Here is a 21,571-nt window from a genome sequence, read left to right as displayed (position 1 = left end):
TCTGTGTTACTTAGAGTGTGGGATATAGATCTCTCCTGTGTAAAGTTCCACTGCTATGTGTATGCCCAGGACCGTGTCACTCACATCCTGTGTGTATATACAGACCTGCCAACTCACACAGTGCCACAGTGTGTCACATGATTTCGTCTCCCTTCACACGGTCATTCAGTTAGGAGTCAAAATCATATGGTGGGAGGCAAGGTGAGCTGGAAAACATAGCATACAGTGGATTTCCAGCTTGTCTTTTGTGGCTGTAAGCACCCAATGTCCAGTGAGAACACCCCAGGACAATGGCAACAGCCTCAGAGACCCTTGTTTGTTTGGGGGGGGGGGTTTTGATAGAGGGCAGAGTGCTTTTAGATAGTTCTTGGCGCTGGGCCCCGCCTTCTCCAAGGCTCCACCCCCTCCTCACATGTTGACATGTATTTACAGGTTGCAGGTCCTGTGCATGTAAAATGTGTGCAGTAGCAGGGCCTTGTGTGTGAGTCAGCCTGAGTACTGAAGCCAGTGGGATCCCTTTTGGATGTCCCTGGCTTGGCATGGCACGAGATAGAGGATGAGGACAGTTTCATCATACATTGGAAGCCTGTTGCCTGCATTACTGTGGCTGGAGGGTGTAGATCCAGACACTGGAGCAAGGAGGATAGAGGCATGGCTACCTTTAGAAATTCGATAAGAATGTTTGTTTGGTTGGGGGTGTTTATTAGTCCTTTCTGAGCGTTGCCTTTTGATTGGGGTAGGGGTATAACTGCAGGTTCTGTTGCACAAGGCAAAATGTTTCTAGGTCAAGCCTGCCCTTTTGTCAATCTGTGATTACTGCTTCAGAGAGGCTGATGATAACCAGGTGCTGAAACCGCACACCTCTTTATGCCTATGTTGTGGGTGCTAGTCTGTAGACAGTGTCAGTGCTACTTGCTGTGAAAATCACCACCCAACGACACAAAGGCTATTTCTGGAGAGTAGCCTGACAGGGACTCTTGTTAACACAAAGCCAGTTTGGAAATTGAGACAATAGATCCACATCCCCTTTGTACAAAATGTGTAAAAATGTTGGCCCTACATTAATCCAGTTCCAAGGAAGGCAATGTCTGCAGAGTACTCAAAGGACTGCTGTGTGACGAGGGCTGGTGTCTGCCTGACACCTAGTCTCCCAGAAGTGAGGAGACACCAGCTGAAGTCTGAACTTTCTTCTGGAGGAGCTGAGGGTGTGCCTGAGTGCCAAAAAGGAAAGTCTTCCTGGTCCTGTAGGAGGAGACTGTCCAGGAGGAGAAACCTGGTGTGTCTCAGAGACTGAGGGACATCCAGACAAATCTGGCCGCCTGAGAGTCAGTTAAGAGTGGCCCGTGCTGCAGATGGTCCTGACTGGTCTCTCAAAATTATCTCCTGGTGGGAAGCCTTTGAAAAATGGGTGCATGTACTGGGCCAACTAGTGTTGCAGTTGCCTGCACCTGCCAACGCAGGCATTTGTCTGCTGTGCTTACTGCATCAGCCTGATCAGGGTGGAAACTGCCTGCATCTGCCTAACTGAATCAGTCTGATTTGTGCTTCAATTGCCTGCAGTGGTCCGGTCACAGCTACAACTGCCACAGTCACCAAGAAGGGCCAGTCAGGACCTTTCTTTGCCCAATTAGCCAAGTAGCAGCTAACCCCCATCCAGTGGTCAGAATGAGCCACAGCATCCAGGCCTGTACTGACTCTCAAGTGGGAGGGCAGCTGGACTGTGGGATATATGTAAGGGTGTTAGAGAAATATTCATTGAATACACTTAAATAAATCATTTACAGCCCTTCAGTGGACTCTATACTCATGTTTTTTGTTCTTCTAGTTCCTGCTTGGTTTTGGAGCAAACACAGAGTCCTCCGACTGTGCCTTCCAAAGACGTAACACTGTGCTGATTTAACCCCACCCCCGACTCCGATCTGGCAGCTGAAAAGCAGGATGTGATTGCTATCTGATATTGTGTTAGTTTGTTTGAGATTTCAGTATGATGTCAGCATTATGATGTGGCTGATGTAGCTGTGTAGCACTAAAGATGTCTTCCAAAATATTTATACATAATTGACACTATTGCACTTTTGTTTAATTTTGGGCGTTGGTTATTATTTTAATTACGTGAAAAATAATTTTATAAAAAATAAGAAGGTGTTAGTATTTAAAAGCTATTCGTTTAGCAATATTTTATGTGAAACAAACAAATAACATTTATTGTTAAAATAATTGAAAACATGAAATTACAAATACATTTCATAAATTACAAGATTAGGGATAACATTGCAGTTACAATTACTTTTCTTATTATAATAATGCCATTAAAGTTATTTTAATTTAGTTTAAGGTTTGGATAAGAATTAGTGTAGAATGGCCGAGACGATGATGGAAAGTAAGTAATTTATTCAGTTTACAGGTGAACAAACTACACGCCTAGCACAACCACCTCCAATTGTCAATTCGCCTTCACATTTCAACAACTGAATCATCCACTTTCCATTACTTGAAATCCTCTAAGATTCCACGCATCTTCCTTCCCAGCTGATAAGCACAGAACAAAAGAAACAAGCAACAAGAATAATGCCTAGGTGGTAAAATACCTTCGAACAGAAATCCAAACCAAATACACACAAATGTTACCAGGGAATCAATGACCCTGTCACATGCATAGGTAGTCATCCAGGTCCCTAGTTCTCATCCTGGATCACCTGGAGGACACATCTGATGTCCTTCTAGTTGCTTTTTTATCAAACTTTTATTTAGGTACAGACCCTTGCACAGAAGTCCAGTGGCTGATGAAGTTTAAGTTTGGTGAGGCTTAAATCGCAGCCATTGTACATAGCAAGAGTGCCTGTCCTCTGTTCATTCCCTAGAGAATTTCGGCATCCATAGATTTAACAGGCAGTTTTGATGAGATCTTGATGAAACAGTTCAAATAAATATTGGTTTGGCAAGATAGGATTGTCTTCAACGGATGTGCAGACACCAGGCAGAAGACCTTTAATCCCAAGTTAACTTTGTTTGAAAAGAGAAAACAAATAATGCGTTTAGTCAGCTGTTTTTTCCCAGGAAATTATCGGAAATGTCTGTTTTAAATACAGTTTCGTTTTGTAGATTCCATGGAAACAACAAATCCAAACACATATTGTTGTCAGGAGAACTGGTGAAATAGGGCACGCCTGATCAGTGTTGTGCAAGTGGTGTTGTACAAATAGACCAATGCATCATGCGTGGGATGGGGACCGCACTATGAACTGAATCACCTCTATGGACCAGGGTACGCGTGATGACCAGATATACTCATGGGGGAAGGAAGACATGCTCATTTGGTCTTTGTACTCATTCGAGAGCGTCAACAGGAACACCGCCCATCACCCAGCTATCATGGTGGTTTGCAGAAAACAGAACAGAAGAGGATGTATGCAGAAGTTGTAGTAAAAGAGCATTATGGCTGCAGTAGGCAGAGAAAAGAGCCATACAATTGGCAATTATTCTGCATAGGTGTGATAACCATGAATCACTACGGACCACACTATTTCCTGGTGCACTATCAATGCAGAACCATTCATAATGGAATCTGGTGTTCTGACACTGCCTTTTTGGTGGTAGGTTCGGTTCTACATAAAAGTCATAATGAAATTATTTATTACAACTAATTAAATAAAATATTCCCGGAGGTTACTCGGTGAGCACAAAACACTTGTGATACACAAAATGGGGGTCAACAGAGTATTTACTGCTATGTAAAAAAAAGAAGTTATTATAAGTAAAAAGAAAAAACAGGAAGTGCCAGACGTTTCCCTGGTGCCTGGCTTGACGTTTGGATCTCGATACTTCACCTTTTTTTGGTGTTTGAATTTACCTCAAGGGAGCAAGACAGCTCAGTCGGTTAGGCACCTGCTGCAGATATTTGTGTAAAACAGGCAGGTCAGTGTTCCAGACTTCAGGAGGGTTAACATAATCCTACCTTGTTCTAAGGATTTTAGAACAATCATTCCGTACCATATACAGCTCTGAAGACGCCTGAGGTATCGACGGATAGAGCGGTGCCCCTTTCCCGAGCCGTTGTCAGGTGAGGTGAGGTCCTTTCCTTGTGCAATACAGATGCCATCAGTATTCCGTAATCTGCAGAGGATTTGTACATTCCCTGAATACAGGTGACTAGGTTGTATTTGTTCTAACCTTGCTTTTTATATCACGTTCTGTTATTTACGCAGTAGCAATAATTTGTTGTGGTCCTGAAGAAGGTCTAGGATTACTAGAATCCAATTGGCTGAAACATGTAGACACCCTTATTTCATTCACGGACAGTTATTTGGTTAAAACTGTCATTGCACTGTATTTAATTTGAGCGGTGAGAGATACCAATTAAAGTATTTTTTCTCTCACTGTTCAATTTTAACTCACTTTTTCTCACTTATGTGCACTGCACTCATCACTCCTACGTAAACCATTTCCTCACATCTGCAGGATCGGACACAGCGTGTTATTGCGCTCCAATTTAATGTTAAAAACATCCGTGAGCTCCCCTTTCCTTTTGAAAGGGTTGCAGCCCTTAGTAACACCAGTATGTTACTAGGAGGAGACCCAGATGATGAAGCATGTCACCTTGGTGAGTGATGGGAATCCGTCCTTTTTAAAGGATGTTTTGTTTCTGTAAAGAGGTTTAGTGTTCCAGTTTCTATAGGCCCAGTGTTGCTTGAGTATGCATTTTTGTGATTTAGTAGACCCGTGGATACTATGTTTTGAGTGTAGCATTTGACTGGGGAATATATCCACGCCAGGTCTTTAAATGTTCCCTCAGACCCCCATTTCTCTTCTAGTTTTTATTGTTAACAAACAGCCCCATGATTCTGGGCAAATCACTTAATATCCCCGTGCCTAAAATGAAAGTGTGTCCTCATGTAACGTAACTGGTGCTATGTAAAGCGCTCTGATAACTGATTCGGTTCGGTTCTAGTTCGCGCTATATAAAACTGCAAAAAAAAGGGCTGTGAAAACAAAAGCCCTAGGTCATAATATTACAAGTTCAAGAAGCTGATGAAACTGCCTGGCTTCCGGATCCTGGCTCAGAGCTGCTATCAGGCAGCTCATCATGTCTCAGGTGAAAGTAAACTGGTTTCTAATTTATTTTTTTTATGGAAAGGAAACGAGGTAGGAAATTAGGTGAGATGCAGGCCTCGCGCCCTAAGGCAGAACCCGCCCCTGCTGAGAAGTTCCCCGGCTCAACTCTGTCTGCACTTCGTCAGACTCTCTATCCTTTACGCCATACTTTGCCACTCTGTTCAAATTTCACGCCCTGCGATCCTCTTCTTTAATAGTAGAGTCAGGCACGTCAATTACCCTCAATGGTCTTCTGAGTTTTGCCCTCTGAGCAAAAGTCTGAAGACTTCTCTACAATCATATCCCCAACATTACTCTAGTTTTCACCGCTGCCTTCCTAGAGCCATACATCACATTGTTAGCCCTCTGTTTTTCAGCTTTCTCCTACTCTGCCCCTCTTTTCTGCCCTGCCGGGCCCATTGTGCTGCCCCCGACCCTTCCCACTGACTGCCATGCTCAGCTTCCCGCCCCTGCTTGATGTTTTTCAAAACATTTATGGTACCAAAGTGCAGGTTCTGTGAGGGCCGCTCTGGATACTGAGGTACCAGATGTTTGCTACTGTGGTCCCCACCAGCTAAAATAGTTTTCATGTTTTTGATAGGATGGAGTGGTTTCCTTAGGATACACCTCCCCCCCCCGCCCCCCCCCCCCTCAAAACAGGGCCTTGTGGGCCTGGGTGTGCCATCCCACCCTCCCTGTTGATGTGCTTTTACAAAACACCTTCAGAAACATTTCATGCCCATATCTTTAAATACACATTTCTTGATAGCAGTGGAACGGATGTACACTAGATAACAAAAGGCAATGAGCAAAATTTGGTGTAATTCAATTCAACCATTTTTTTTCTGTGCCGGTGAGCAAACTTTCCTACGGGAATTAATATGAGAAATCAATGTAATGGGATCCCCACATTTTGTGAACCTCTGCTTGACGAATTGTTGCAAATGTTTCCAGGTAGGAACTTATGTTGATAAACATGTTTTGGAACGCTTTGCAAAAATTCCTGAACAGCGCCAAAGGTATTAGCGAAACAAAAAACTCACTTTCTATGGAAACTTTGAACTAACTATGACTATACAGTGATTATCATCACAGTGTAATATGCACAAATGTGCATATATATGATATATATTTGTTTAAGATTTTAAATCTGGGCATGTTTTTGTGTATGTATATCTTTATGTGTATTTTCAGATATGTACATATCACACTTATGTACAAGTCAGATTTACACATTTTCAGCAAACAAACACTGCTTTGCAATTAAGGTAGTCGGACAAATGAATGTGTATTCCAAGATGCAGTGGTTTTTGTTTCTATGTTGGCTCCTGGCACATTCTGCAGCTGTGATGGCCAGGTACAAGGTAGGGCCAGGACAAATTCAGCTGGGGCACGTGCCCCATCTGAGTCGCCTCTAGAGACGCCACTGTGCCAGTGATGCTTTTTCTAACAGCAATAACACTTCACCTCTGCCATATGCATGTTTTGTGTGAGGGTTTAGGAGAGGGACCCATGCGACGTAGTTTGGTTGCCTCTGAACGGAAATCAAAAGTTACCCTCTTACTAGGATTATAAAACAAGCATTTGCAATGCAATAGGTCTCGCATTATGAAAGTTTGAGCTATTGGTCTTGTAAATGACAATTTTTTTTATTTATGTGTTGATTTTGAAAATAGCTAAATTAATAGCTTTGTCATTTTCAATGCCAATAGTTATAACTTTCGCACATGTGACGACTATAGCATTTGTAATGCAACATGTTTTGTATTTACGTGACTTAGATGTATTGATATTACAAATAGCAACGGCTTTTAATTTTTTTAAATAATTAATACTTAAATAAAAGTAATTGTAATTTATATTGGCAATAGCTTAAACTTTTGTAAATAACGTTTGTGAAGATTATGTTCAGTGTATTTTATTGTGATGAAAATCCAAGAACAGAAGTGAAATAACATCTTTTTGTGACATTTGTAATAAAGCTTGAAACATTGAGAGAACATAATTGAACCAGTTGTTGTTGAATGGTTGCACAGATTGATGCTGTGATGTCGCGGAGTGATGCTGTGATGTCGCGGAGTGATGCTGGGATTGCGCTGAGTGGTGCTATGGTGGTGCTGAGTGATGCTGTGGTGGTGCTGAGTGATGCTGTGGTGGTGCTGAGTGATGCTGTGGTGGTGCTGAGTGATGCTGTGGTGGTGCTGAGTGATGCTGTGGTGGTGCTGAGTGATGCTGTGGTGGTGCTGAGTGATGCTGTGGTGCTGCTGAGTGATGCTGTGGTGGTGCTGCTGAGTTCTCTCTGCAACTGCACTCTGAATCTGCACTCTGCACTCTGAATCTGCACTCTGCACTCTGAATCTGCACTCTGCACTCTGAATCTGCACTCTGAATCTGCACTCTGCACTCTGAATCTGTACTCTGAATCTGCACTCTGAATCTGCACTCTGCACTCTGTATCTGCACTCTGCACTCTGAATCTGCACTCTGCACTCTGAATCTGCACTCTAATTTTGCACTCTGCACTCTAAATCTGCACTCTGCACTCTGACTCTGCACTCTAAATCTGCACTCTGCACTCTAAATCTGCACTCTGCACTCTGAATCTGCACTCTGAATCTGCACTCTGAATCTGCACTCTGAATCTGCACTCTGCACTCTGAATCTGCACTCTGAATCTGCACTCTGCACTCTGAATCTGCACTCTGCACTCTGCACTCTGCACTCTAAATCTTGAATCTGCACTCTGAATCTGCACTCTGAATCTGCACTCTGAATCTGCACTCTGCACTCTGAATCTGCACTCTGCACTCTGAATATGCACTCTGCACTCTGAATATGCACTCTGCACTCTGAATATGCACTCTGAATCTGCACTCTGAATCTGCACTCTGAACTCTGAATCTGCACTCTGAACTCTGAATATGCACTCTGCACTCTGAATCTGCACTCTGCACTCTGAATATGCACTCTGCACTCTGAATCTGCACTCTGAATCTGCACTCTGAATCTGCACTCTGAATCTGCACTCTGAATATGCACTCTGCACTCTGAATATGCACTCTGCACTCTGAATATGCACTCTGAATCTGCACTCTGAATCTGCACCCTTAATCTGCACCCTTAATCTGCACCCTTTTTTTTAATTTTTTTTTATTTTGTGTAAGACATTTATTAGTCAAATAGACGAGACAATAGTCACACTGCGTCACGCCAACAACCCGGAGGCAGGCCGCTATGGGTATCACATCTCATGACAAATGATAAAGTAGACAGAGGGAGCACAACCCAGCGGGCCGCGTAATCCCCAGCAAAAGCATATAATACAGTAAAGTCATGTAGTTGAGCAGTGCACCATTAGCAGATCAGATGGTCTTACAATGTTTTTTTCCCAGCGCCGCAGACTATCAGATGTATATAGAGGTTACAGGACTGCCACGAAGCGAGCAACAGGACCTATCCTGTTGAAATGGCAGATTGAAAGGATTTGTCTACCAGCACTGTTTTCACCCAACCCGCCCCAGCAAACAAAAGGAAGAAAAGAAAAAAAAAAAAACCAAAACAAGAACAACAAACAACGGTGCAGTTACATCCTACCAATCATACAGTATCCCACTCATACATAGGTCTGTGCGCTCCTGCGCAGGGCTACTATCAAAAAAAGGCAATCAGTGGCTAGGGTGTCGGCGTGGCTGGCGCCTCGTCTTCACCGCGGAGGCAGAGGGGGAGGGCGGGGGGAGGAGGGTGAGGAGGGGGAAGTCCAAGCAGGACGCTCAGCAGGGCTGCGTGGCCACAGGAGAGATGAAGGTGATCAGGGTGTGCAGTATTGAGGAAGCTGTCAGGACTTCAGGAGCGGAGCGCATTACAACCCCCAGGCAACCTTGCATCTGCACGGATCACCAGAACAGTCACAGCACGTCCCCAGTCTCAAATCTCTCACCCCATATCATCCGAAACACCCACTTCAGGTGAACTGCCAGAAGCGTCCGATCCCGCACGCTCCTTAGTCCATTGCAGGAAGGGTTCCCATATATCAGTAGGTCTGGAAGCGGTGGGTATCGTCTCCCAATAGTGAGTCAGCTGTGCATGCCCATATGTCACATCCTTAATCCAGTCTGCGAACGAGGGAAGTGCTCGCCGACCCCAGTGTAGTGATATTTGTCGCTTTGCATAGAGCAGGAGTAGGGCATGTAGTTTCCTATCGCAAGGGTCTGTATCCTTAACATATCCCAATAAGCCCAGAAGTGGTGTTGGTGCATCAGTTCTGTGCAGGATTTGGTTAACGGCTGTGAAGACTTCCGACCAGTACACTCCTAATTTAGAGCAGCTCCACGCCACGTGAAGAAAGGACGCATCCACCCCTCCACATTTCCAGCAAGAGTCATCCGCGCGGATGCCCATGCGATGCAGCAGCACCGGTGTGCGATAGTACCGGTGTAAAAATTTGAAGTGGATGAGCTTCAATCGATAATTCGGTGACAGTGCCGTGAGCTGCCCACAGCAGTATTCCCACATTTCGTCAGTGAAAGGATCGACCAGGTCAGCAGCCCAAGCTAGTTTGGCCTTAGATACAGTGAGTGGGGCCTGCTCCTGCATGCAGCTGTACAGTCTAGACACTAGCTTTTTGGGGGTGGGTCTCGAGAGCAGATTTTGAAGGGCATTCAGTGTCGGTGGTTCCTCCGGGAAACGGGGCCCCAACTTCCTGCAGGATTCCCTAAGGGAATGGTATAGCAGTGCATCCGCAAATGATTCAGGCTGGCCTACCTCACCCGCTTGCAGTTCCCCAAAAGTGCCATCCGGATATATATCCGCAAAGGTGTGCAGTCGCTTTCCGCGGATTGTGAGGACGTCACCTCTGGCACTCAAGCAAGGCAACATCGGGTTTCCGCGCAGGGGAATAGCTGGCGCATAAAGCAAGGGGAGTCCCGCTCTGTGTTGCAATTCGCGCCAAGACCAGCGAATCATTTCCACAGTGTCAACCTCCTTCGAAGGGCGTGTGAATTTGCCATAGAGCGCCACGCGCAGCGGCAACGGGGCTGCAACAGCCAGTTCCACCGCCACATGTGGTTGATAAGGGGTGGGGAAGGCCCAAAAATGTAGGAATTGCGCCTGTGCGCATAGGGAGTATAACTTCAAGTCAGGAGCTCCAAGGCCTCCCTGACTGAGCGGGAGCGTAAGCAGGTCCCAAGAGACCCTCGCCTGACCCCCGGCCCACACCAGGTGTAAGAGCAGTGAGCGGACACGCGCGTGAAAGTGCGCCGTCATGGGCAGCGGGACATTGACGAACAAATACAAGAATTTGGGGAGAACCACCATTTTCGCCAGTGCAATTCTCGCAACCAGGGACAGGGGCCTTAATCTGCACCCTTAATCTGCACTCTGAATCTGCACCCTGAATCTGCACTCTGAATCTGCACTCTGAATCTGCACTCTGAATCTACACTCTGAATCTGCACTCTGCACTCTGAATCTGCACTCTGCACTCTGAATCTGCACTCTGCACTCTGAATCTGCACTCTGAATCTGCACTCTGAATCTGCACTCTGAATCTGCACTCTGAATCTGCACTCTGAACTCTGAATCTGCACTCTGAACTCTGAATCTGCACTCTGAACTCACAATCTGCACTCTAAATCTGCACTCTGCACTCACAATCTGCACTCTGAATCTGCACTCTAAATCTGCACTCTGAATCTGCACTCTGAATCTGCACTCTGAATCTGCACTCTGAATCTGCACTCTGAATCTGCACTCTGCACTCACAATCTGCACTCTGAATCTGCACTCTGAATCTGCACTCACAATCTGCACTCACAATCTGCACTCACAATCTGCACTCTGAATCTGCACTCTGAATCTGCACTGTGAATCTGCACTGTGAATCTGCACTCTGAATCTGCACTCTAAATCTTGAATCTGCACTCTGCACTCGCACTCTGCACTCACAATCTGCACTCTGAATCTGCACTCTGAATCTGCACTCTGCACTCACAATCTGCACTCTGAATCTGCACTCTGAATCTGCACTCTGAATCTGCACTCTGAATCTGTACTCTAAATCTTGAATCTGCACTCTGCACTCGCACTCTGCACTCACAATCTGCACTCTGCACTCGCACTCTGCACTCTGAATCTGCACTCACAATTTGCACTCTAAATCTTGAATCTGCACTCTGCACTCGCACTCTGCACTCACAATCTGCACTCTGAATCTGCACTCACAATCTGCACTCACAATCTGCACTCTGAATCTGCACTCTGCACTCACACTCTGCACTCACAATCTGCACTCACAATCTGCACTCACAATCTGCAATCTGAATCTGCACTCTGAATCTGCACTCTGAATCTGCACTCTGCACTCTAAATCTGCACTCTGCACTCTAAATCTGCACTCTGCACTCTAAATCTGCACTCTGCAATCTGAATCTGCACTCTGAATCTGCACTCTGCACTCTGAATCTGCACTCTGCACTCTAAATCTGCACTCTGCACTCTAAATCTGCACTCTGCACTCTGAATCTGCACTCTGAATCTGCACTCTGCACTCTGAATCTGCACTCTGAATCTGCACTCTGAATCTGCACTCTGAATCTGCACTCTGCACTCTGAATCTGCACTCTGCACTCTGAATCTGCACTCTGAATCTGCACTCTGAATCTGCACTCTGCACTCTGAATCTGCACTCTGCACTCTGAATCTGCACTCTGCACTCTGAATCTGCACTCTGAATCTGCACTCTAAATCTTGAATCTGCACTCTGAATCTGCACTCTGAATCTGCACTCTAAATTTGCACTCTGCACTCTGAATCTTCACTCTGAATCTGCACTCTGAATCTGCACTCTGCACTCTGAATATGCACTCTGCACTCTGAATATGCACTCTGCACTCTGAATATGCACTCTGAATCTGCACTCTGAATCTGCACCCTTAATCTGCACTCTGAATCTGCACTCTGAATCTGCACTCTGAATCTGCACTCTGAATCTGCACTCTGCACTCTGAATCTGCACTCTGCACTCTAAATCTGCACTCTGCACTCTGAATCTGCACTCTGAATCTGCACTCTGAATCTGCACTCTGAATCTGCACTCTGCACTCTGAATCTGCACTCTGAATCTGCACTCTGCACTCTGAATCTGCACTCTGAATCTGCACTCTGAATCTGCACTCTGAATCTGCACTCTGAATCTGGGCTCTGCACTCGCACTCTGCACTCTGAATCTGCACTCTGCACTCGCACTCTGCACTCACAATCTGCAATCTGAATCTGCACTCTGAATCTGCACTCTGCACTCTGAATCTGCACTCTGCACTCTAAATCTGCACTCTGCACTCTAAATCTGCACTCTGCACTCTAAATCTGCACTCTGCAATCTGAATCTGCACTCTGAATCTGCACTCTGCACTCTGAATCTGCACTCTGCACTCTAAATCTGCACTCTGCACTCTAAATCTGCACTCTGCACTCTAAATCTGCACTCTGCACTCTGAATCTGCACTCTGAATCTCTGAATCTGCACTCTGAATCTGCACTCTGCACTCTGAATCTGCACTCTGCACTCTGAATCTGCACTCTGAATCTGCACTCTGAATCTGCACTCTGCACTCTGAATCTGCACTCTGAATCTGCACTCTGAATCTGCACTCTGAATCTGCACTCTGAATCTGCACTCTAAATTTGCACTCTGCACTCTGAATCTTCACTCTGAATCTGCACTCTGAATCTGCACTCTGCACTCTGAATATGCACTCTGCACTCTGAATATGCACTCTGCACTCTGAATATGCACTCTGAATCTGCACTCTGAATCTGCACTCTGAATCTGCACCCTTAATCTGCACTCTGAATCTGCACTCTGAATCTGCACTCTGAATCTGCACTCTGAATCTGCACTCTGAATCTGCACTCTGAATCTGCACTCTGCACTCTGAATCTGCACTCTGCACTCTGAATCTGCACTCTGCACTCTGAATCTGCACTCTGCACTCTGAATCTGCACTCTGAATCTGCACTCTGAATCTGCACTCTGAACTCTGAATCTGCACTCTGAACTCTGAATCTGCACTCTGAACTCTGAATCTGCACTCTGAACTCTGAATCTGCACTCTGCACTCACAATCTGCACTCTGAATCTGCACTCTGAATCTGCACTCTGAATCTGCACTCTAAATCTTGAATCTGCACTCTGCACTCACACTCTGCACTCACAATCTGCACTCTGAATCTGCACTCTGAATCTGCACTCTGAATCTGCACTCTGAATCTGCACTCTAAATCTTGAATCTGCACTCTGCACTCGCACTCTGCACTCACAATCTGCACTCTGAATCTGCACTCTGAATCTGCACTCACAATCTGCACTCACAATCTGCACTCACAATCTGCACTCACAATCTGCACTCACAATCTGCACTCTGAATCTGCACTCACAATCTGCACTCACAATCTGCACTCTGAATCTGCACTCTGCACTCGCACTCTGCACTCACAATCTGCACTCACAATCTGCACTCACAATCTGCACTCACAATCTGCACTCACAATCTGCACTCACAATCTGCACTCTGAATCTGCACTCTGAATCTGCACTCACAATCTGCACTCTGAATCTGCACTCTGAATCTGCACTCTGCACTCGCACTCTGCACTCACAATCTGCACTCTGAATCTGCACTCTGAATCTGCACTCTGAATCTGCACTCTGAATCTGCACTCTGCACTCTGAATCTGCACTCTGAATCTGCACTCTGCACTCTGAATCTGCACTCTGAATCTGCACTCTAAATCTTGAATCTGCACTCTGAATCTGCACTCTGAATCTGCACTCTAAATTTGCACTCTGCACTCTGAATCTTCACTCTGAATCTGCACTCTGAATCTGCACTCTGCACTCTGAATATGCACTCTGCACTCTGAATATGCACTCTGCACTCTGAATATGCACTCTGAATCTGCACTCTGAATCTGCACCCTTAATCTGCACTCTGAATCTGCACTCTGAATCTGCACTCTGAATCTGCACTCTGAATCTGCACTCTGCACTCTGAATCTGCACTCTGCACTCTGAATCTGCACTCTGCACTCTGAATCTGCACTCTGCACTCTAAATCTGCACTCTGCACTCTGAATCTGCACTCTGAATCTGCACTCTGAATCTGCACTCTGAATCTGCACTCTGCACTCTGAATCTGCACTCTGAATCTGCACTCTGAATCTGCACTCTGAATCTGCACTCTGAATCTGCACTCTGCACTCGCACTCTGCACTCTGAATCTGCACTCTGCACTCGCACTCTGCACTCACAATCTGCAATCTGAATCTGCACTCTGAATCTGCACTCTGAATCTGCACTCTGCACTCTGAATCTGCACTCTGCACTCTAAATCTGCACTCTGCACTCTAAATCTGCACTCTGCACTCTAAATCTGCACTCTGCAATCTGAATCTGCACTCTGAATCTGCACTCTGCACTCTGAATCTGCACTCTGCACTCTAAATCTGCACTCTGCACTCTAAATCTGCACTCTGCACTCTGAATCTGCACTCTGAATCTGCACTCTGAATCTGCACTCTGAATCTGCACTCTGCACTCTGAATCTGCACTCTGAATCTGCACTCTGCACTCTGAATCTGCACTCTGCACTCTGAATCTGCACTCTGAATCTGCACTCTGAATCTGCACTCTGCACTCTGAATCTGCACTCTGCACTCTGAATCTGCACTCTGAATCTGCACTCTAAATCTTGAATCTGCACTCTGAATCTGCACTCTGAATCTGCACTCTAAATTTGCACTCTGCACTCTGAATCTTCACTCTGAATCTGCACTCTGAATCTGCACTCTGCACTCTGAATATGCACTCTGCACTCTGAATATGCACTCTGCGCTCTGAATATGCACTCTGAATCTGCACTCTGAATCTGCACTCTGAATCTGCACCCTTAATCTGCACTCTGAATCTGCACCCTTAATCTGCACTCTGAATCTGCACTCTGAATCTGCACTCTGAATCTGCACTCTGAATCTGCACTCTGCACTCTGAATCTGCACTCTGCACTCTGAATCTGCACTCTGCACTCTGAATCTGCACTCTGCACTCTGAATCTGCACTCTGAATCTGCACTCTGAATCTGCACTCTGAACTCTGAATCTGCACTCTGAACTCTGAATCTGCACTCTGAACTCTGAATCTGCACTCTGAACTCTGAATCTGCACTCTGCACTCACAATCTGCACTCTGAATCTGCACTCTGAATCTGCACTCTGAATCTGCACTCTAAATCTTGAATCTGCACTCTGCACTCACACTCTGCACTCACAATCTGCACTCTGAATCTGCACTCTGAATCTGCACTCTGAATCTGCACTCTGAATCTGCACTCTAAATCTTGAATCTGCACTCTGCACTCGCACTCTGCACTCACAATCTGCACTCTGAATCTGCACTCTGAATCTGCACTCACAATCTGCACTCACAATCTGCACTCACAATCTGCACTCACAATCTGCACTCACAATCTGCACTCTGAATCTGCACTCTGAATCTGCACTCTGAATCTGCACTCTGAATCTGCACTCTAAATCTTGAATCTGCACTCTGCACTCGCACTCTGCACTCACAATCTGCACTCTGAATCTGCACTCACAATCTGCACTCACAATCTGCACTCTGAATCTGCACTCTGCACTCGCACTCTGCACTCACAATCTGCACTCACAATCTGCACTCACAATCTGCACTCACAATCTGCACTCACAATCTGCACTCACAATCTGCACTCACAATCTGCACTCACAATCTGCACTCTGAATCTGCACTCTGAATCTGCACTCTGCACTCGCACTCTGCACTCACAATCTGCACTCACAATCTGCACTCACAATCTGCACTCGCACTCTGCACTCTGAATCTGCACTCTGAATCTGCACTCTGAATCTGCACTCTGAATCTGCACTCTGAATCTGGACTTTGAATCTGCACTCTGCACTCGCACTCTGCACTCTGAATCTGCACTCTGCACTCGCACTCTGCACTCACAATCTGCACTCTGAATCTGCACTCTGAATCTGCACTCTGAATCTGCACTCTGAATCTGCACTCTGAATCTGCACTCTGCACTCGCACTCTGCACTCTGAATCTGCACTCTGAATCTGCACTCTGCACTCGCACTCTGCACTCACAATCTGCACTCTGAATCTGCACTCTGAATCTGCACTCTGAATCTGCACTCGCACTCTGCACTCACAATCTGCACTCTGAATCTGCACTCTAAATCTGCACTCTGAATCTGCACTCTGAATCTGCACTCTGAATCTGCACTCTGAATCTGCACTCTGAATCTGCACTCTGCACTCTGAATCTGCACTCTGAATCTGCACTCTGCACTCTGAATCTGCACTCTGCACTCTGAATCTGCACTCTGCACTCACAATCTGCACTCTGCACTCACAATCTGCACTCACAATCTGCACTCACAATCATCACTCTAAATCTGCACTCTGCACTCTAAATATGCACTCTGCACTCTAAATCTGCACTCTGCACTCTGAATCTGCACTCTGAATCTGCACTCTGAATCTGCACTCACAATCTGCACTCTGAATCTGCACTCTGAATCTGCACTCTGAATCTGCACTCACAATCTGCACTCTGAATCTGCACTCACAATCTGCACTCACAATCTGCACTCACAATCTGCACTCACAATCTGCACTCACAATCTGCACTCTGCACACTGCACTCTGAATCTGCACTCTGCACTCTACATATGGTATGTTATGCTTACATACGTTCCATATATTATCCATGTATATGCCACATTTAGTTAAGAATATATGTTCTGTTTAGTTACATTACTTTGTTTGTATACCCTTTTATGCTGCTCTAAAAATATTTCAATGGGTGAAATGCGGAGCCTGGGTAGCAGGAAGGAGAAGATAAGAGAGTGCATCGAGTGCGGACTTGTGAGCAAGCGCCTTAAGCCATCAGGATGCTACTTTAAGGCACGTAGACAGGGTCGTAATTCCCAATGATACTCGTAAAGGTAGCTACAAAAAATGGCGTTAGGTTGTGCACACACCCTGCAAAGATGCGTGTAGCGCCTGAAGTCACAAGTTGAACCTGGTGTTGTTCGCTACAATAGACCATAGTTATCAGTGAGGTTTGTTCCACCATGAAACGAAAGTTGGCTACCGAGAGTAACAAGGCAGTGCTGGGAGGTGGGCTGCGCACCAACTGAAGTGCTCTGGTTGCACGGCCTGCGGCCGTGTGAAGTGATAAGCCTTGAACTGCCTGCGGCCATGTGAAGTGATAAGCCTTTGAAGTATGGGAGTGTGGGAGGAGTGCTGCTACGGCCTGGGGGAAGCTGGCTGGGGAGGGGGAGGAGAAATGAATGTAAGGCTGTGGGGAACAGAGTTTATGGCCCAAAAGCGCGTGCCTGTGGCCACGTGAACTTCAAGAAAACTGCAAGGAACGAAGCCCTTGGTTTGACGAGGATTTCGAGCACTTGAATTCTCGATCCCTCAATGCGCTTGCACGCATTGTAGGTCACGAGACCTAAACAGGGGATGACTGGTTCTTGACATGCTCTGTGACTGTTGGAAACACATGATGTTGACGTAAGTTGGGGAAGCGGTGAATCCCAGGAGGAGGGCTGACTTGACTATTTTAAAATGTGAAGAGAATCATCTTCAGCAGAAATAATGTGGTAACACATGGCGCCTACTCAAACGAAGCAGTTATTGCACAATAACACTCATAAGCACAGGGGATAGTTAGGCTAAAGAGACAGCCTCACAAACACTTAATTGGTGTAAAGGAGGGGCCTCTAGCATAGGTCTAGGTATTCCACAACTGTGCTAGATTTTCAGGATAATTGCTGATGTGTTCAAAAGATTTCCTTTTAACCCGGCTGCCAAGTTTCCCAAGTCCATGCATGACTAACTAGTCCTACCCTGTTTTTCTAAGGCATTCAAACACTCTTGGGCTTACATTGGACACCCCTGGTGTACGGTAATGAATGCACAGCTCTCAAGTTCACCAGTTCCGTGCATGAATAACTCATATAGCTCAAATTATTTGTTGCATGCTGACATTTGTATTTAATCTCTTATAAAAATCAGGGCTAGAACTCAAAGAACTCAAACAGATTTCTTGGACATGATAATAGTGGTGGGTGAGCCATTGAAAGCTTGACCCAGAAGCTTGGATCTTGTTCAGCTGGAGATACTCTTGGAACCTTGAACCCAAAATAAGCTGAGCCTTCCTAGGAAGCAATGTGGCTTAGTGGCTACAGCTGCTGGCTGTAAAACATTGGGGAACCAGGTTCAAATACCAGGCAATCCCTCTACCCCACCAAACAAAAGGCGTCACTTAGTCTGTGTATTTTAAGACGCCAATTTAGGTAAGCCTTACACTATGTGAAACTGTCAACAATATAAGGATCATTCTGCTTGTCACCCACGCACCAACTTTTTCCTGTACAAATATTTAAATTTTAATGTCAGAAAACGATACTTTCAAGTGGATGAATTACACAGTGTGGAACTCCATAATCCGGGCTAAATCCCAGCTTCCCTGCTTGATCAAATTGAGTAATCGTAGGCAAATACATTATTTCACTGAGCCCCCTTTTTGTTGAATATCACATGTGTGAGCATCTTCCAATAAATTAGTTCAGGGTGTGTCCAAAACAAAAACCTGTTTAGTGGTTGTTTTAATAGCTTATGAACTTGTGCCATCTACAAGAAGAATCTAGGCCACACATGGGAGATAATGTGACCTAGTGGTTAGAGCTGTCAACCTAGGGACCCAGACTCCAATCCTGGTGTTAGGCTGAGCACTCTGTGAGTCTGGGCAAATGTAATGAATGATACAATGTAATGGGTGAATTGTATTTGTGTACCAAATGTAAAATCGAGTCTCAATCCTCTTATAGAATGTACAGAACTCCGTCACTTAGCTATGTTTGTGCTAAATAAATGACAATGTACTTCCCTCATAGTTCTCTGATAACACTGTCAACAGGGCAGGGAGGCTTCTCAGTGCATGTTTATAAACTCCCACTTTTAAAGAATAATTCTCAATGTAGTGATACTTTCTGATATACTAAGGTAAAACACGTGTCTGTGCTAAAGAAATGCACTTGTTTGATATTACTGCCAAGAGTCCCATCTCATGTAGTACATTTTCAGACAGGTTTTTAGAACAACATTACCTGTAGTTTTGCTTTTAATATTGTACAAGCTCTGAATTCCCAGCATATACTTTGTTGTTGACTTAAAAGCCAGGACGGGCTGAAGTGTCACCAATAACAGTGAGATCCTTGCCAGCTCGAGACTTCTGCGGTGCTTCAACTTCCAAACTTAAGTGTAGTGGCTCTGTCGCCACCCGCCTTGGAGGTGGCGACTCAGTGGCCTGTATTGCTTCTCCCGACACATCCAAGTTGTGATCAGAATGACCGGATGACTCCATGTCGCTGGGGCACTACTGTTCCAGTCCTAGGTTTTGAATTATCATATCAGTGCATTCTCTGACACATTGAACCAAGTGCACCAACAAACCTGATATCAACGATATGTAAAAGCAAAGTCCGGGAATGAAAATGTGGATCCTGGTGACAAGGAGCCACCTGGTTACCCTGGTTGTAAATAATGCTGGGTCATATGTCTGAAGTTTCGTCCATTGATTTTTGATGTTACATAGCGTTTCACATTCTCTTGCACCGGGAAAAAACAGGTGGGAATGCACTATAATGAACGTGCATTAATAGCAGAGGGCACCACACCATTCATTACACCACTTGCATCATGTGTTTACATCATGTGTTTAAGGGTGGGGTAACGGCCAGAGCTGCCTCTCGTGGACGTGGTGAGTGCTTGTGTAATGTACTCGTGACAAGCGCTCCAATAGCTTCGGGCGAGTTGGCGCATGTAAAACTGCCAGAATAAGTCACAGCACATTCGAGGAGCTTGCCAAGCAGCGCACTGTCTACTGCTTAAGTAAGTGTGCCTCTCTCTCTCTCGAGTTTACTTCCGGAGCAGTAGCGTGTTAATGAACCTTTGACCTGCCCATCCCTTGCTCAGGAGGGGAGCCTAGAACTATCGCACGCGCACTTCACCGCTTACACTGTCAAAAGTTCCTCTGCTCCCCCCGCTGCCAGCCCTTAAATAGTTTCGCCCTCACGCGCTCGCTACTGATTACCGGCTTCGAGCTGCACCTGTTCAAATATTTGACAGCTGGCGCAGCCGGTCAACGGTTTCAAGAGGGCCGCGCTCCCTACCTGTCTGCGTCGGACGTAGCCTGTGTCCGCCGACCTGGGCTGTGTGCAGCCAGGAACTCGCCGGGCACGTCTGACGGGAAGCTCCCGAGTGAGAAGTACCATGGCGGGGTCGAAGGGGCAGGGCAGTCCGCGGGGGATCGCCGTGGGTCGCCCACACCCCTCCCGTTGGGGAAGTGAGAGCGTGGTATCGCATGCACTGTTAGACTTGCCTTCCTGTTTCCACCAGTGCTGCTGCTGTTTACACACCCCCTGCAGGGAGGAGGAAATCGGAGAAAATCCAGAGCCCTCAAGCTTTCCAAGTCCAGACGTGAGCAGCTGAGCAGTCCGGATTAGTTTATGCGTTGGTTTCTCTGACATCTAATCCTGTTTAAGCCATTGTAAAAGCAGCACTACATGTCCCAGCATGCAAAGTAAAAACCTGAACTGGACGATTTTGAGCTATCCAATTGCGTGTGGACCAGGGATTCCCAAGAGCTCTGGTATGTCTGCGGGGAGTAAAGTCTCTAGATGACGTCATCTCATCAGGGACCTCTCTTTCCCTGCTTGGGCTTCCGTTTTCAAATCGTTGGTGACGGCTGCATGTGCCGGATTGCTTTAGTTGGCTTGAACCAAGACTACAACGCCCAGTAAACAATGTTTGTTTTTTTAAAATACAAAAGACATAGTGTAAAATAAGGAACATGGATGACTCTGACTCATCTGGTAACCTTAGTTCTTAGTGGACACAGAAGATAGTGTTGCCGGCTTTTGAAACCTTTCCCAAGACCAAATCGGGTTAAATATACGCTCACATTAATGGTAAAACGCACCAGATAACATTGCAAGCACAGCAGCTCTCAAATACCACAAATCTAGCCTGGATGTTTTTTTTTACCATTATTATAATTTCAGTTCAAGACAAATGTACAGGCTTTATTCTGCTAAAAAGACACAACTATCATAAGTACTAAGAATGAAAATGTGGAATTGGGGCAAAAAGTCACTCACTTATTATAATAATATGTTGCAAGATGGAGAAAAAAATACTATTAGACCTGACCGTGGGAAGCGCAACTACGCAGTGTTCTTCCGTGCCTGCTTTATTGAAAGGGTTGCACACTTGGCATGCCTACAGCAGACCTTCCTAACACATGATGACATAGCTAGTTGTGTAGTGTTTATTCACATTTCATAGGCACAGGAAGTAGGGGTGCTG

At 45.7% G+C, this 21,571-nt stretch overlaps 1 protein-coding gene across 1 annotated transcript in view; it reads right to left on the bottom strand.

Moving 5' to 3' along the window:
- Window positions 1-20,859, bottom strand: part of WDFY4 (WDFY family member 4) — a 1,018,342-nt gene extending 997,483 nt beyond the window's left edge. The window contains exon 1 of the mRNA XM_078642707.1: window positions 20,377-20,859. The gene's annotated coding sequence lies outside the window, so the exon portion shown is untranslated. The remainder of the gene's footprint in view (window positions 1-20,376) is intronic.
- Window positions 20,860-21,571: the final 712 nt, after the last annotated feature.

This window comes from Lissotriton helveticus, chromosome 5_1 (genome assembly GCF_964261635.1).
Source record: "Lissotriton helveticus chromosome 5_1, aLisHel1.1, whole genome shotgun sequence".
Taxonomy (NCBI): Eukaryota; Metazoa; Chordata; class Amphibia; order Caudata; family Salamandridae; genus Lissotriton; species Lissotriton helveticus.
Note: the sequence above shows the minus strand (reverse complement) of the source record. Positions and strands in the feature narration are given on the sequence as shown.